This window comes from Bufo bufo, chromosome 6 (genome assembly GCF_905171765.1).
Source record: "Bufo bufo chromosome 6, aBufBuf1.1, whole genome shotgun sequence".
NCBI classification, from domain to species: Eukaryota; Metazoa; Chordata; class Amphibia; order Anura; family Bufonidae; genus Bufo; species Bufo bufo.
In genome coordinates, this window is record NC_053394.1 from 205,743,052 (window position 1) to 205,757,311 (window position 14,260).

At 46.9% G+C, this 14,260-nt stretch overlaps 1 protein-coding gene across 3 annotated transcripts in view; it reads left to right on the forward strand.

Annotated features, from left to right (window-relative positions):
- KAT6B (lysine acetyltransferase 6B) overlaps positions 1-14,260 on the forward strand; it is a 373,094-nt gene that overhangs the window by 191,279 nt on the left and 167,555 nt on the right. The gene's annotated exons all lie outside the window — the stretch shown is intronic.

Genomic DNA, 14,260 nt, shown 5'->3' on the forward strand with positions numbered 1-14,260 from the left:
ATGCTAAAAATTACTGTTTTTAATGGTTAAAAAGTTGAGGGTATTACATGGACAGTATATGTATGTAAAATAGGATGAAACAAGTGATGAAATAGGATGTAAAACAGATACATATACTGTCCATCTAATACCCTCAACTTTTTAACCATTAAAAACTGTAATTTTTACCATTGGTCTCAGATGGTGAGTGCCTGTTTTGCCTTTTTGCTTTTATCTTTTTTACATATTTTGTGACGAGGTGAGTCACACAACACAGAGCACCTTTACCAATTCTGTAAAGGAGGGAGAGCCACTACAAATTGTATTTTGTACAAATAACATGTATCATCAGAAAGCATACAACAGCATGTATTAGAACATTACATTAACACTGGGGAGATGTCCAAAATGGCTGCCTATACATAGGAATGCATGTCTAGCATTTAACAGTTACAACCTCTTTCCCTAAGTAACACTTATGCCTAGCTAAACAGCCCTGCATAATACAATATCCCTGAGACAGAGGTAGATGTCTTTCCAGATATGCTGGCACAAAGTTGGAGTTTGAAAAGGAGACAGCACTGCTATGTCCTGTAACATTATGACTGGAGATTGGGCTTCTCTTTCCAAGGATGCATTACAGTCCCACAATGCTTTGCACCTCCCACAATACAATAATCTTTATTAACAGAAAAACAAGGTGTAGTACATTTTTAAGACCGCTAGATGGTGCTATTACCAAATTAATCACTACAGAAATGAAGCAGAATGAATTAGAAATTAGACGTGATCTGAAATGAATCTCCCTATGCTGGGCAGAACAGTAGTATTCCTCAACTTTTGGTACTGCTAGAGATGTCCCAATTATAGGACTTTTATTAGATTTTGTGTATTTCAGATCAACCCTGTTTGCAGTGTGCATTCTCCTTAAAAAACAAACAAACAAAAAAAAAACACTGAAGAATATTTCCAGTTATTTATATAGGACAAAAATATTATGCGGCAACTAATTGGCCATGTCGGGGTTGGCCATACACACTCGTATAATGTGACGAAGCGTTAAAGTATTCTTGACTTGGGCTACTTTCACACTAGCGTTTCTATTTTCCGGTATTAAGAACTGTCATAGGATCTCAATACCGGAGAAAAACACTTCAGTTTTGTCCCCATTTATTGTCAATTAGGAGCTCTGCCTTCTTTTGATCCCAGTCACCAACACCCTTTTGCCATGTTCTGTCCTTTGTTTTTTTTTTTTATATACAAATATGTATTTGAAGAATATTTTGGGGTTGGTCTTGCTTTCTTTGGCCACCTGTATGTCATTGTGTATTTTAGCTGATTTTATTACCCCCCTTACATAGTTTATTTAGTTCTTTATACTTTTTAAAGGCTACAGCTGACCCCTCAAATTTTTATTCTTTAAAAGCTCTCTTTTTGTCGTTTATTGTTCTTTTTACACTATTTGTAAGCCATGTGGGGTTTAATTTTGAAAGCTTGTACTTGTTACCTCTAGGAATCTATTTAACAATATACTTATCTAAAGTAAATTTAAAGCACTCCCATTTAGCTTTAATGGAATGTGTCATCAGCAAATGACCTTCTGTTTAAACCACTTTTTTATGTTTAAAGGGGTATTCCTGTCACAGACAATGGGGGCATACAACGCTCCAGATGGCGACCAGAACGGTCGCCAATGCGCCTTAAAATTTGCAGATGGCGACAAGACTTTTTAGTCTTGTCGCTATTTACGAGTGGACCGCAGCGCTGCAGGTGAAGAAATTCTTTTAGACCCGGATCGATACGATACTGGGTCTTACTATTTAACGATACTAGGCTGCGCTGCTGTGCAGCCTAGTATCTGTTTGAGAACATGGCAAGCGCTGCTCTCAGCACTTGCCATGTTCTCCTCAGCAGCACAGGGGAGAAGGAGGCAGTCCCTCCCCCCTGTGCCGCTGCTGCCGCCAATAAACTGATAGCAGGGAGGAGGAGGGGAGGGACTATGGCCACTGCGCCCCCAATGTATATAATAACACATTAATTTAAGTGTAGGCAGCAGGTGACGGCAACAGTATCACATACCCGGCACCCGCCCTCAATGACATGGCACTGTGATCCCGGCAATTAACTCCTCAGGTGCCGCACCTGAGGGGTTAATTGCCGGGGATCGCAGCGCCATGTCATAGAGGGCCGGTGCCGGGTATGTGAAACCGTTGCTGGCACCCGCTGCCTACACTTAATTTAATGTGTTATTTTATTCGTTGGTGGCTCAGTGTGCCCCCCCCCCCAACCGCAGTATTATAAAGTATAATCATTGGTGGCGCAGTGGCCACAGGGTCCCCTCCCCTCCTCCTCATTGATGGCAGTGGTAGCTTCTGCTCGGAGCCCCAGCTTGTTACAGGCAGTGTATCTATTGCTATATATATTTTCTTCTCTAAGGACCTGGGTAGAGGGTCATTTAGAAAATGACCAGCAGAGGAACATGCAGACCGCTCCGCAGGGATGGTAGGGGTCGGGCAGGTGCACCAGGCCAGAGCCTATGTGGGAAGTTGGAGAAGGCGCGTGCGATAACTTTAAAGGGCGCACAAGAGTTGGTTGAGTTACTCACTCAGCCTTCCCCTTCTGCACCCTCCTCATCCTCTGTATCTGCATCCTCCTCACTCTCTGCTGTGTGCACCCCCAAAGATACCACCACCACCACCATAGCCCCTCCACTCGAGTCAGAGGAATTATTTTTTCATCCATTCCCAGACCTTACAGATGCGCAGCCATTCTTGGCATCGGATGAGCAAGTGGAGGTAGCAACGGCCGCTACCCAGCGGTCTGACGACAGTAGCCAGATCAGCCCAAGGAGGGTGGTCCCCGCTTTTGCTGCCTACTCTGAGATCTCTAATGTCAGTGGTGGTGAAGGTGAGGATGACTTATCGATGGACGTCATGTGGGTGCCCACAAGAGAGGAACAGGAGGGGAGTTCAGTGGGAGAGACTTAGGAGTTAGGGAGGAGAAGCAGGCAAAACTTGCAGTGCACAGGAGGCTAAAAGCAGACTGCAAATGTATCTGGAGCGAGCGATCCACAATGCACAGTCACATCTTGCGCTCTCAGGACGCCGGAACATGGCTCTGCAGTGTGGGCTTTTTTTTAACCTGTCAGCTGCTGATAATAGTGTTGCCATCTGCAGCCTGTTCTGTCAACGCATGAGTCGCGGTAAGCCCAACACTCACCTAGGGATGACCGCTTTAAGAAGGCACCTGGCCTCCCATCACCGAGCCCATTGGGAGCAAAGCCGTCAGAACCCACAAAGCCACACTCCCGGCACTCCATGTCCTGCCTCTTCTCCTTCTCCTCTCTCCTCCCATTTGTCCTCCACTCCACCTTCCACCGTGCCGTCGACGCTTTCATCTGGCACAAGGCAGACTTCCGTGGACCAAATGTTCGAGCGTAAAAAAATGATGACGCCGGATAAGCCCGCCAACTACTGCCATATAAATTGGTGGACTCGGAGGCCTTCAAAAAAATTGTGGTCGTTGGCACACCGCAATGGAAGGTCCCCGGAAGAAAATATTTCTCCCAGAAGGGCATCCCTGAACTATATGGCCACGTTCAGTGGCAAGTTAATATATCTCTGGCACACAGTGTCGGTGCCAAGATACATCTGACCACAGACACGTGGTCTAGCAAACACGGGCAGGGAAGGTACATAACTTTTACTGCCCACTGGGTGAACCTTCTGAGGGCCATCAAGCATGTAACCCGTGGCACCCGTATGGATTTGGTGTTACCGCCATGGATAGCATGCAGGCCTGCCTCTTCTTCTACTCCTCCTACTACATCCTTCGTCTCCTCCTCTGCTGACTTCTCCTTTTCCACTGCTACCGCCTCTTTCGCTGCACCCCCAAGCTCCCCAGAACCTATTTGACGTGCCAGGTGAGACGTTGCCATGCTGTGCTGTGGCTGTTGTGCCTAGAAGCCAAGAGCCACACCATTCCTTCACTCCTTTCAGCTCTGCTGTCACAGGCCGATCAGTGGCTAACCCCTCTCAATTTGACAGTTGGTAAAGTGGTGTGCAACAACGGTGCCAATCTGCTGAGTGAGCTGAAACAGGGCAAAATGACACACGTGCCGCGCATGGCACACGTCCCGAACTTAGTCGTGCAGCGATTCATTGCCAAATACCCCGGGTCCAGGACATCTTGCGGCAAGCCAGGAAAATCTCTGGCCATTTTAAAAGATCTTACATGGCCATGGCTCGCCTTGCTGACTTTCAGCGGCGACACCACTTGCCCGTCAGAATTGCGTGGTGTCATTGATCAAGCAGTCGAGGAGCAGGATCTGGAAGATGAGGAAGTCGCAATGCTGAATGAATTCCCAGGGGGGGGCTACTCTATCTGAGACAAGTCAGCAGAAGTCTGTAGAGGAGTCAGAGGTCAGAGGATTATGGTGGCTGGGGGGAGGAGGAGCAAGAAGAGCAGGCTTTAAACTTTTCGGCTTTAAACTTTTCCCTGGTTTTGTCCATGGCTGGGGGAAGGAGACCGAGAATGACATTCTCCTGGGTGATGAGCAGGGCGCTCCACCGCTTCTAATTTAGTGCAAATAGGGGCTTTCATGCTCCAGTGTTTGAAAAGGGACCCCTGTATAAAAAGCATAAAGGTCAAGGACCTGTCCTGGGTGGCAACGTACTTAGTCCCCCGGTAAAAACACAAAATGGCGGATATGTTACCAACATCACAGAGGGCTGTCAGAATGCAGCATTTCCAGGCTTTGCTGCGGGAGATGCTGCATTCTGCTGTTGCGGGCACTGGAATTTCCACCCACAACGAAACGGGTGCGAGTACGAATCCTACCGCGCCTGCAAAAAGAGGGCGGTTTGAAGATGTGTTGGTCACTTTGGATATGAGATCATTCTTGCAGCTAACCAATCGACAGCCGCCCTCCAGATTCAGCCTCAGGGAACCCGTAGACCGACAGGTGTCCGACTACATCGGGTTAACGGCCGATGTGGACGCTCTGAGAAGCGAGGAACCGCTTGACTACTGGGTGTGCAGGCTTGACCTGTAGCCAGAGCTGGCACAATTTGCCATGGAACTTTTGGCTTGCCCCTCGTCAAGTGTCCTGTCAGAATGAACGTTCAGCGCAGCAGGGGGGATCGTGACCGATAAGCACACTCGTCTAGCTCACGACAGTGTGGACTACCTCACATTTTTTTAAATGAACGAGACATGGATCTCGGAGGAATTTAACACCTGGGATGACCATGTGTAATTGAATTTCCTCATGCCAGCCCACACATATCCGCCACCACCCAGAACAAAGAACAAAGAATGGTCCTTTCCTTTTGTATGTACAGCGGCATAAAAGGCCTTTTTATGTCAGGTGAATGCCTAATTTTTAGGGCCTGTACTGGCCGACAGTTACATATTTTTTTCTCGGCGCCTCCACAACTCCACTCCAGGAGGGTGTCCCCGCTTCCCTAGGACAGGAAACAACGTAGAAGCTCAGACTTAAAAGGCCCCCTCCCCTTACCTGCTTCAGTTTGTTGTTTCCTGTCCTCGGGATCGCGTGGAAGCCGCTCCTGCTACGTCAGGGGTTCATCGACGCACGGCCTGGATAACTTGCCCCATCCGGGAGGGCCGTGCAGAGGTCGGGAGTTGACAGGTCCTGTCCCCGTTCCTTCGGCATAAGTCCTTCGGTGAAGGCAGCCCCGGGCTTCCGTTCCCTGGCTCATTGCGGGAACGAGGGATTGCGCTCGTGCGCACAGGCCGGAAGTTAAGTTGCCAGTTCTCTGCGTCGCTTCCAGTGGCGGGTGACGTCAGAGGACTGGCGGATATAGGGCTGGGAGCGTGGAGTTCGGCGTCCTGCATCGCTGACCGGTGACATGTCTGCTCATGTGGAAGCTCCCGAGTCCCGTAAGCTTGTGGATCCTGCCGGCCAGAGCACGGTAAGCCTCCTTCCTGTCTGATATTGACCCTTCACATTACTATTTCCCTCACTGGTGTGGTGCTGGTGTTAATAGTGTAGCCCTATTACAGAGCCCTGAAAAGATTCAAATATTATCTTACAGGGCAAGGACAACAGCACCAGAAGATCTGAGGAGTCCTTATCCAAGAAAAGATGTGCAATATGTAGAAAATCCCTGCCCTCTAAGTCAAAGAAGTCACTATGTCCAAAATGTATGGACAAAATAGTTTCGGAGGAATCGCCCTCTTTCCTTGAATAAATCAGAGAAATGATTAAGGAAGAGGTTAAATCAGCAATTGACAGAAGGCTCCCTCCGTGTTCTCCTCAGCCCTCTACCTCTCAAAGATCTCAGTTGTCGGACCGTCAGCCAGAGCCTGACTCTGAGGAGGGAGAAGTATTATTCCTTGAGGAAACTGAATCCTCTGATGAGGAATCAGGGAGACCCCTTTGTAGCCCAGAAGATACAGAAAGGCTGTAAAGGACCATTAGGGCTACAATGAAAATAGAAGAGACTAAGGAGCCTCAGTCCGTGCAGGACAAAATGTTCCAGGGGCTGGGAGAAAAGAAGAGGAAGGTCTTTCCTGTTCATAGTAACATTAAAACGTTGATTTAAAAAGAAATGGAAAGATCCAGAGAAAAATAATTTAATCCCTGCCTCCTTTAAAAGGAAATATCAATTTACTGAGGAGGATTCAGTTCTGTGGGATAAGACTCCCAAGATTGATGCGCCTGTCGCCAGGATATCTAAGAAAACTTCTCTTCCCTTCGAAGACATGGGCCTTTTAAAAGATCCTATGGATAAGAAATGCGAGGGTCTGTTAAAATGTGCATGGGAGACAAACACAGCCATGCTTAGGCCCAGTATAGTCGCTACCTGCACGTCAAGATCCCTGTCAGTATGGCTAACACAGCTTGAAGAACACCTGGCGGCAGGGACTCCAAGGGAAGAGATCCTGGCCTCAATACCTACCTTAAAACATGCCTGTAATTTCCTGTCAGATGCATCCGCAGACCTGGTGAAACTCTCTGCTAGATCCTCAGCCCTCTCCAATTCTACAAGAAGAGCTATATGGCTTAGATCTTGGTCCGGTGACGCCAGTTCAAAGAGTCGGCTATGCTCTATTCTATCTACAGACCTGGTGAAACTCTCTGCTAGATCCTCAGCCCTCTCCAATTCTACAAGAAGAGCTATATGGCTTAGATCTTGGTCCGGTGACGCCAGTTCAAAGAGTCGGCTATGCTCTATTCTGGTAAATGCCACACACCTGTCGAAATATTTCCAGTCGCATGGACATGCAGACATTATTATAAGAATTCGGAAGATTGGACCTCTAATCGACATACCAGAGACGTCATCTCCGGATGAAAGAGGAAGCCGCGTAAGCGTGATCCCGCGAGAGTTTGCAATTACAGCAAGGAGTGCGACGCAAGACGCCGGAGTTTCCCGCACCACTCGCCCCTCGACAAACACCAGCGGAGACACCTGAATAATCCTTGGAAGAAGGAGGTAAGCGGCTGAATAGCCGAGATTACCGTCGTCTATAATTCGACCAAATACTGTTAATACCGATAATACGAACTTTCGGACTGCACTCGAATATATTCAAAAGTAACATCATCGTTCACAGTTTATTGCGATTGTTGTTTGTTGACATAAGACCAACCTCCTTAGCCCTATAAGGCAATAACAAGCAAGAATAACATTCACAACAACTGCGATTACTTTGTCGATTATCTTTGTCGAATATTGTCGACTATGCTGAGGATATGACATCAATCCCTCAAGCCTCACAAGGAATCAAAAGCATTATATGGTGAAAGAGATCCTAATTTGCACTACGGACTTATACAGTAACACGCAGTAGTTGCCCCACTGTGGTTATTGCGATTTAATTGATATTATTGATATATTTTATTTCCTTATTGATTTTATGTACTTGATTTTACATACCTGATACTATTTTTATTGAATAAATGTGTGCTTTATGTTAGAGTGCTCGCCTAATATATACCTTTTTATTCCTATTCTACACTCTTGAGAGGTAGGGTGTCCTCTCCATTGGGCTGGTAGCACCATACCATGGGTAATAAGGAGTGAGCCACCACCACAACTGTTTTTACTACCTTAAAACATGCCTGTAATTTCCTGTCAGATGCATCCACAGACCTGGTGAAACTCTCTGCTAGATCCTCAGCCCTCTCCAATTCTACAAGAAGAGCTATATGGCTTAGATCTTGGTCCGGTGAAGCCAGTTCAAAGAGTCGGCTATGCTCTATTCCGTGTGAGGGAGATAAGCTGTTCGGGTCAGTCCTTGAGGACATTTTAGAAAATGCATCAGACAAAAAGAAGGGATTTCCTTCAGAATCAAAGTTTTATCAGCAGCGTCGGTCCTTTCGGAATCAAAGGAGAAATAGACCAGACCAGAAAAGAAAGGACAGTACTGGAAGATGGCAATCCTCCAGAGGAAGAGGGAGGGGGTTTCTATTCAACCCCGAATCCACTTCCCAGGCCTCAAGTAGGTGGCAGGTTAAAGATGTTTTCCAAGGCCTGGGAAAAGATTTCTTCGGCCCTTGTGTTATAAACACCATATGCATGGGGTACAAACTAGAGTTCAATATGCCTCCACCGGAATACTTCACCATCAACAAGCCGTTAAAAAGATCAGAAAAACAGCAGGCCTTAGAGATGGAGATATCATCTCTCCTAAAGAAGGGCGTAATTGTTCCAGTTCCGCAAGATCAGGAAAGGCGGGGATTTTACTCTCCCATATTCCTTATTCAAAAACCAAACAAGTCCTTCAGACTAATAATCAATTTTAAAAAGCTAAACAAATACATAACCTACAAAAGATTCAAAATGGAATCGATCAGATCCACAGTGAATCTCCTATTTCGCAACTGTTACATGGTAACTATAGACCTTTCGGACGCATATTACCATGTTCCCATACACAGAGCATACCAAAGATATCTCAGAATAGCAATACTCCTAGGACGTCAGGAGTACCACTTTCAATTTCAGGCACTTCCCTTCGGGATATCATCAGCCCCAAGAATATTTTCCAAGATTATGGCCGAGGTGACGGGATATCTACACCTTCAAGGTATAATAGTGGTCCCATATTTAGATGACCACTTGATAGCAGGTTCATCTCTTCAGGACCTCCAGGGGCATCTGCAGACGGTGCAGGAAAAGCTGACCGAGTTAGGCTGGCTAATAAATACCCAGAAATCTGACCTGGTTCCCAGTCAGAAGAAAAAATTTCTAGGAATTTTGCTAGATTCACACAACCTCATGTCCTTTTTACCTCCAGAAAAACAAATGATAAGTCAAAATATCTCCCAATTCTGCAAAGCCAAAAGAGGGACATCATGAGACTGTTAAGACATCTAACATCCACCATCCCCACAGTGCGATGGGCCCAGCATCATACAAGGACATTACAAAAATTTCTCCTGGAATCCTGGGACGGAGATCAAAGCTCCTTAAACAAAAGAATAGAAGTTCCATTAAGAGTGAAGATGTCTTCTGGTGGAAGATAAAGAAAAATCTCCAAAGAGGAATTTTCTGGCGACCGGCGGATCAGATCATCATAACAGATGCCAGCAGCCGAGGCTGGGGGGGGCCATATAGGAAATCAGGTAGTTCAGGGCACCTGGAGCCCAGAGATGTCAGCAGCCTCTTCAAACATAAGGGAGTTGTCGGCAGTGCTGGAAGTTCTTCTGTATCTTCTTCCGTATGTAAAATCCCTTCACGTAAAGATACTGTCCGACAACGCTACCACAGTATCCTACTTAAACCAACAGGGGGTACCAGAAGCAAAGAATTACAACGGCACTCCAGAAGCTAATAATCCACTTATATTGGATTTTTTGCAGGCAGGCCTTGACAAAGGTCTCAGACCTAACACCATAAAGGTACAAGTCTCAGCATTAAGTAGCTTTCTTGAACTAAAGCTAGCAGACTTACCATTAATAAAGCGATTCATAAAAGGAGCATTCAGAAAATGCCCATTTATTCATTCTACCATTCCTCCTTGGAACCTGAATTTAGTATTGGAGGTTTTAAAGGAAGCACCCTTTAAGCCCTTGCAGGAGATCCCACTTAAGCTCCTAACCCTAAAAACCGCCTTTCTACTGGCAATAACATCTGCCAGAAGGGTTGGCGAGATTCAGGCTTTTTCCCGCAAAGCCCCCTATCTCACAGTATTAGAGGACCGTATTATCCTTAGACATACCCCGATGTTCCTACCCAAGGTGGCCTCAAAATTCCATCGCCAACAGGAGGTGTCGCTTCCATCCTTTCGTGAAAATCCAGCCTCTGACTTAGAGAGAAAATACCATAATTTGGATATCAGAAGATGTCTGCTAACTTACCTGGAAGTCTCAGGAGTATTCAGAAAATCAGACCATCTCCTCCTTCAGTATCAGGGCCAGCATAAGGGATCAGCGGCAAGCAAGAGTACCATATCCAGATGTATCCGAAACCCCATCGGGTTCTGTTACCTGCAGAGAAGCTTGACCCCCCCCTAAAGGGATCAAAGCACACTCTACCAGAGCCGTGTCTGCTTCATGGGCAGAAAATGCCTCTGCCTCAGTAGAGCAAATATGCAGAGCAGCTACGTGGAAGAATCCAAATACTTTCTTTAAACATTATAAATTAGATGTACTCCAAAATCCTGATTGTATGGCAGAAAAGTCTTATCTGCAGTAGTCCCACCCTAGAGTTTGTTTCTCTATTAATCCTCCTGGAGTGCCGTTGTGGAGGCGCCGGGGAAAAGAGACGATTATGCTTACCGGTAATTGGATTTTCCAATAGCCTCCACAATGGCACTGGATTCCCTATCCAAGTTGTGTAATTATTGAATTATTGTGGGAGTTGTTATGTTATCATTATATCAATACAGTTCTTGAACAAACTAACCGAGTCCTATATCATTAACTGAAGCAGGTAAGGGGAGGGGGCCTTTTAAGTCTGAGCTTCTACGTTGTTTCCTGTCCTGGGGAGGTGGGGACACCCTTCTGGAGTGCCGTTGTGGAGGCTATTGGAAAATCCAATTACCGGTAAGAGTAATCGTCTCTATTCGTTGACCGCCTAATATACCTCCAGCCACATAATCCAAAGTTCTTTGCTGTCAGGTGAATGCCTATTGCCTGATTTTTAGGGCCTGTACTGGCCGACAGTTAATTATTTATTTTTTATCTCTAGCAACATAATCACACCCCTGTCTCACTCCTCTGCCTCTCATTATGGTGACTTTTGAACTGCATTCACCTTCTAATGTCACAGGGTCATGTGATTGTGCTTCTCACTCTGTACTGTTCCCCCTTATACCCTGCATTGTGCCCTCTTACCACACCCTGTGCAGTGCCTCTAGTCATTCCCTGTACTGTGCCCTCTTATACCCTTTTATCCGGTCACGGTATGGCGGTGTTATCCTGTCACTGTACAAAGGTGTTATCCAGTCAATGTATGGCGGTGGTATCCAATAACTGGATGGCCATAACTGTATCTGTTTCCCTGCCCACGCCATCCTTTTTTTTTAGACCTGGCATGAGCGGAAAAACATGCAAGTTGCGGTGCTAAGGATCTTTTGTGCCACAATGTGTTTTAGAAATACGCCTAACATAGACTTATTTCTACATAATAAATGACCACCTAATTGTATTATTATTCAGGGGTAGGGCTAATATCTTTATATTATATATATTCTAATGTATTATACCGTGCCCTGTATTTCCCAGTAAAAAATGATCCTTAGGAAACACAGTCCTCATCTCTGACCACCAGGACCAAAAATGTGTGTTTTAACAGATGCCTGCCTGCCATTAAAGTGAGTGGGGTCCGCCTCAAACGTGCGGTTCGCGAACCCACTTTCACATTGGCGAATCGTCCCGGACGATGTTTGTCCATTACTACTTCTATTTGCAGCATTTTTATACACCTGCCTAAAACATTTGCACTGTATGTATATATGTGTAATATATAAATAAATACATTTTTATACTTATATTGTGACACAGTGAGGGGTTTTGTCTGCGAAGGGCAGGTATGCCAGGTGACGTCAAATACCTTACCAGAGTATAAGTGCCAGTCTGGGTTTTGGCACACCTGGCTGTCCTTAAATAGGCAGCTGGGCTTAGCAGCTGAGTCTCTGTGTTGGGATCTGAGGTTTTGTGCCGGACTGGAGGGCTGAGACCCATGTACAGGTCCCCTAAAGCCTGCTGTGGACTACTGGAGGTAGAACTGCCAACAAGGTGACTTGTGCAATATAAACTTTCCATTATGTGTGAATTAACACCAAAGACTGTAAAGTGACGTATTGTTTTATGCAACTGCCACAAGTGTGAATAAACATTGAAGTTTGAGTTAAGAACTTGTATTTTGCCTCTGTACTGCATCCGTTTACCCTGTCTACCAGAGCAAAACCCCACAATTGGTGGAGAATGCGGGTAAGCGCAGTGAGGCTGGCGTGAAGGCCGAAATATTTAAGTATTTTTTTTCTGGGCACAGTTGTATGTCTTACATCAAACCAGCGAGATTACAACCCGTGTCCCTCGACAAAATTGAAGCTGTCGTGAAAGCCCTCGTGGAGGCTATCCTGCAGCAGCGGGAGACTAATAAGCAGCAGCAAGAACCAAGCCAGCTGCTGTTACAACACGTGATGGCTTTACATACGGCAGGAGCATCCCAGAGCGTCCATGATGCGGAAAGCGGTCCGTGCGGCGATTCCCAAGATGAACCCCTCGAATGACGTCGAAACCTATCTGGCGGTGTTCGAAAAGGTGGCCGCGAGGGAGAAGCTACCCCGAGATCAAAGGGCTGAGGTTGTCGCTCCGTTTCTGGCATCTGGACTCCAGCAGGTGTATTTCGACTTAGCGGACGATCAAGCGGCCGATTACCCGACAGTAAAGGGTGAGATTCGGACAAGACTGGGGGTGAATGTGTTGGTCTGGGCCCAGCGGGTGCATCAGTGTGAGTTTAATCCAGCTGAACCTGCGAGACCTCAGTATTATGATCTATTACACCTGTTGCAAAAATGACTGCAGCCTGACGTGCTGAGTTCCACTGCTATGCTGGACCGTTTGTTGTCTGATGTATTCTGGAGGGCTTTGCCATACCCTCTCCAGCACTTGATCAGCCACGTGTCTCCTGGTAAAGCCCTTGAGATGGTGGACCTGGTGGAACGCTATGAGGCTACCTGGAATCTACAGGGGGGTTCTTTTGGGAGGGGGCAGTCAAACCCCGGAAATCTCCACCCCAGTCATGGTGTCTTGTGCCAACAAAACCCGCCCAGGATGTACCCCCTACGGTCTTGGCTCCGATAGTGTGCTGGTGTTGCCAGAAGCCCGGCCACGTAAGGGCTGACTGTCCCCGTCGGGCTGAGCTCGTGGACAATAACTATGGCTACCGCCACTCATATGCCAGGAAACTGTGTGCCTCCGGTACCCCAGAGACTATAGACATCAACCACTTGTGCCAGGTGGAAGTAGGAAACACTCTGGCGGTGGCATTGCTGGTCTGGGGGAGTCTGGTGTCCCTGGTAAGGGCTACACTGGTACGGCCCGCTGAGTATACTGGCCGGAAAGCCGGCGTAATGTATATTCATGGAGACTTAAAAGACTACCCCACCGCTATTGTAGTGGCTCGTTCCACTGTAGCCGGGAGGTGGACCCACGAGGTGGCCATCACCACCAATCTACACTATGAACTACTAATGGGGAGAGACTTCCTGGGCTTCCCGGCACTGTGGTCTGGTATAAGAGTGACTGATACCCATGAGACCGGGGTAACCCTAGCAGAGTGGCCCTGCTCAGGGGGAAAACCAGAACCCCGGGAACCCGTGAACGAAGGGCCAGCAGTAGGGGTAACCACCACTTTGGTGAAAGAGGGGGAGACAACCCCACTAAGTGTGGTGGTGGGAGACGTGGAGGACTTGCCGCCGGGTCCTGAATTGGCAGACCTCAATGTCTCCGGGGATAATTTTGGTACTGCCCAACGTCGGGACCCAACCCCATCCCGAGCCTGGGAAAATGTGTTAATAGTAGATGGTGAACCCCAATTACCTGGGGCACAGTCAGTGTTTCTCCGTTTTGTGGTTCATGAGCATATGTTGTATCATGTAAACCAACTATGGGGTGATCCTACTGAGTAGTTGGTGGTCCACAAGGCTTATCGCAAACTCATGTTAGATCTAGCCCACCAACACGTTCGGGGGGTCACCTGGACCTGCAGAAAACTCAGGATCGTATTCTACAGTGGTTTTACTGGCCTACCGTTTACAGAGAGGTGGAAGAGTTTAGTAAATGTTGCCCGACCTACCAGAT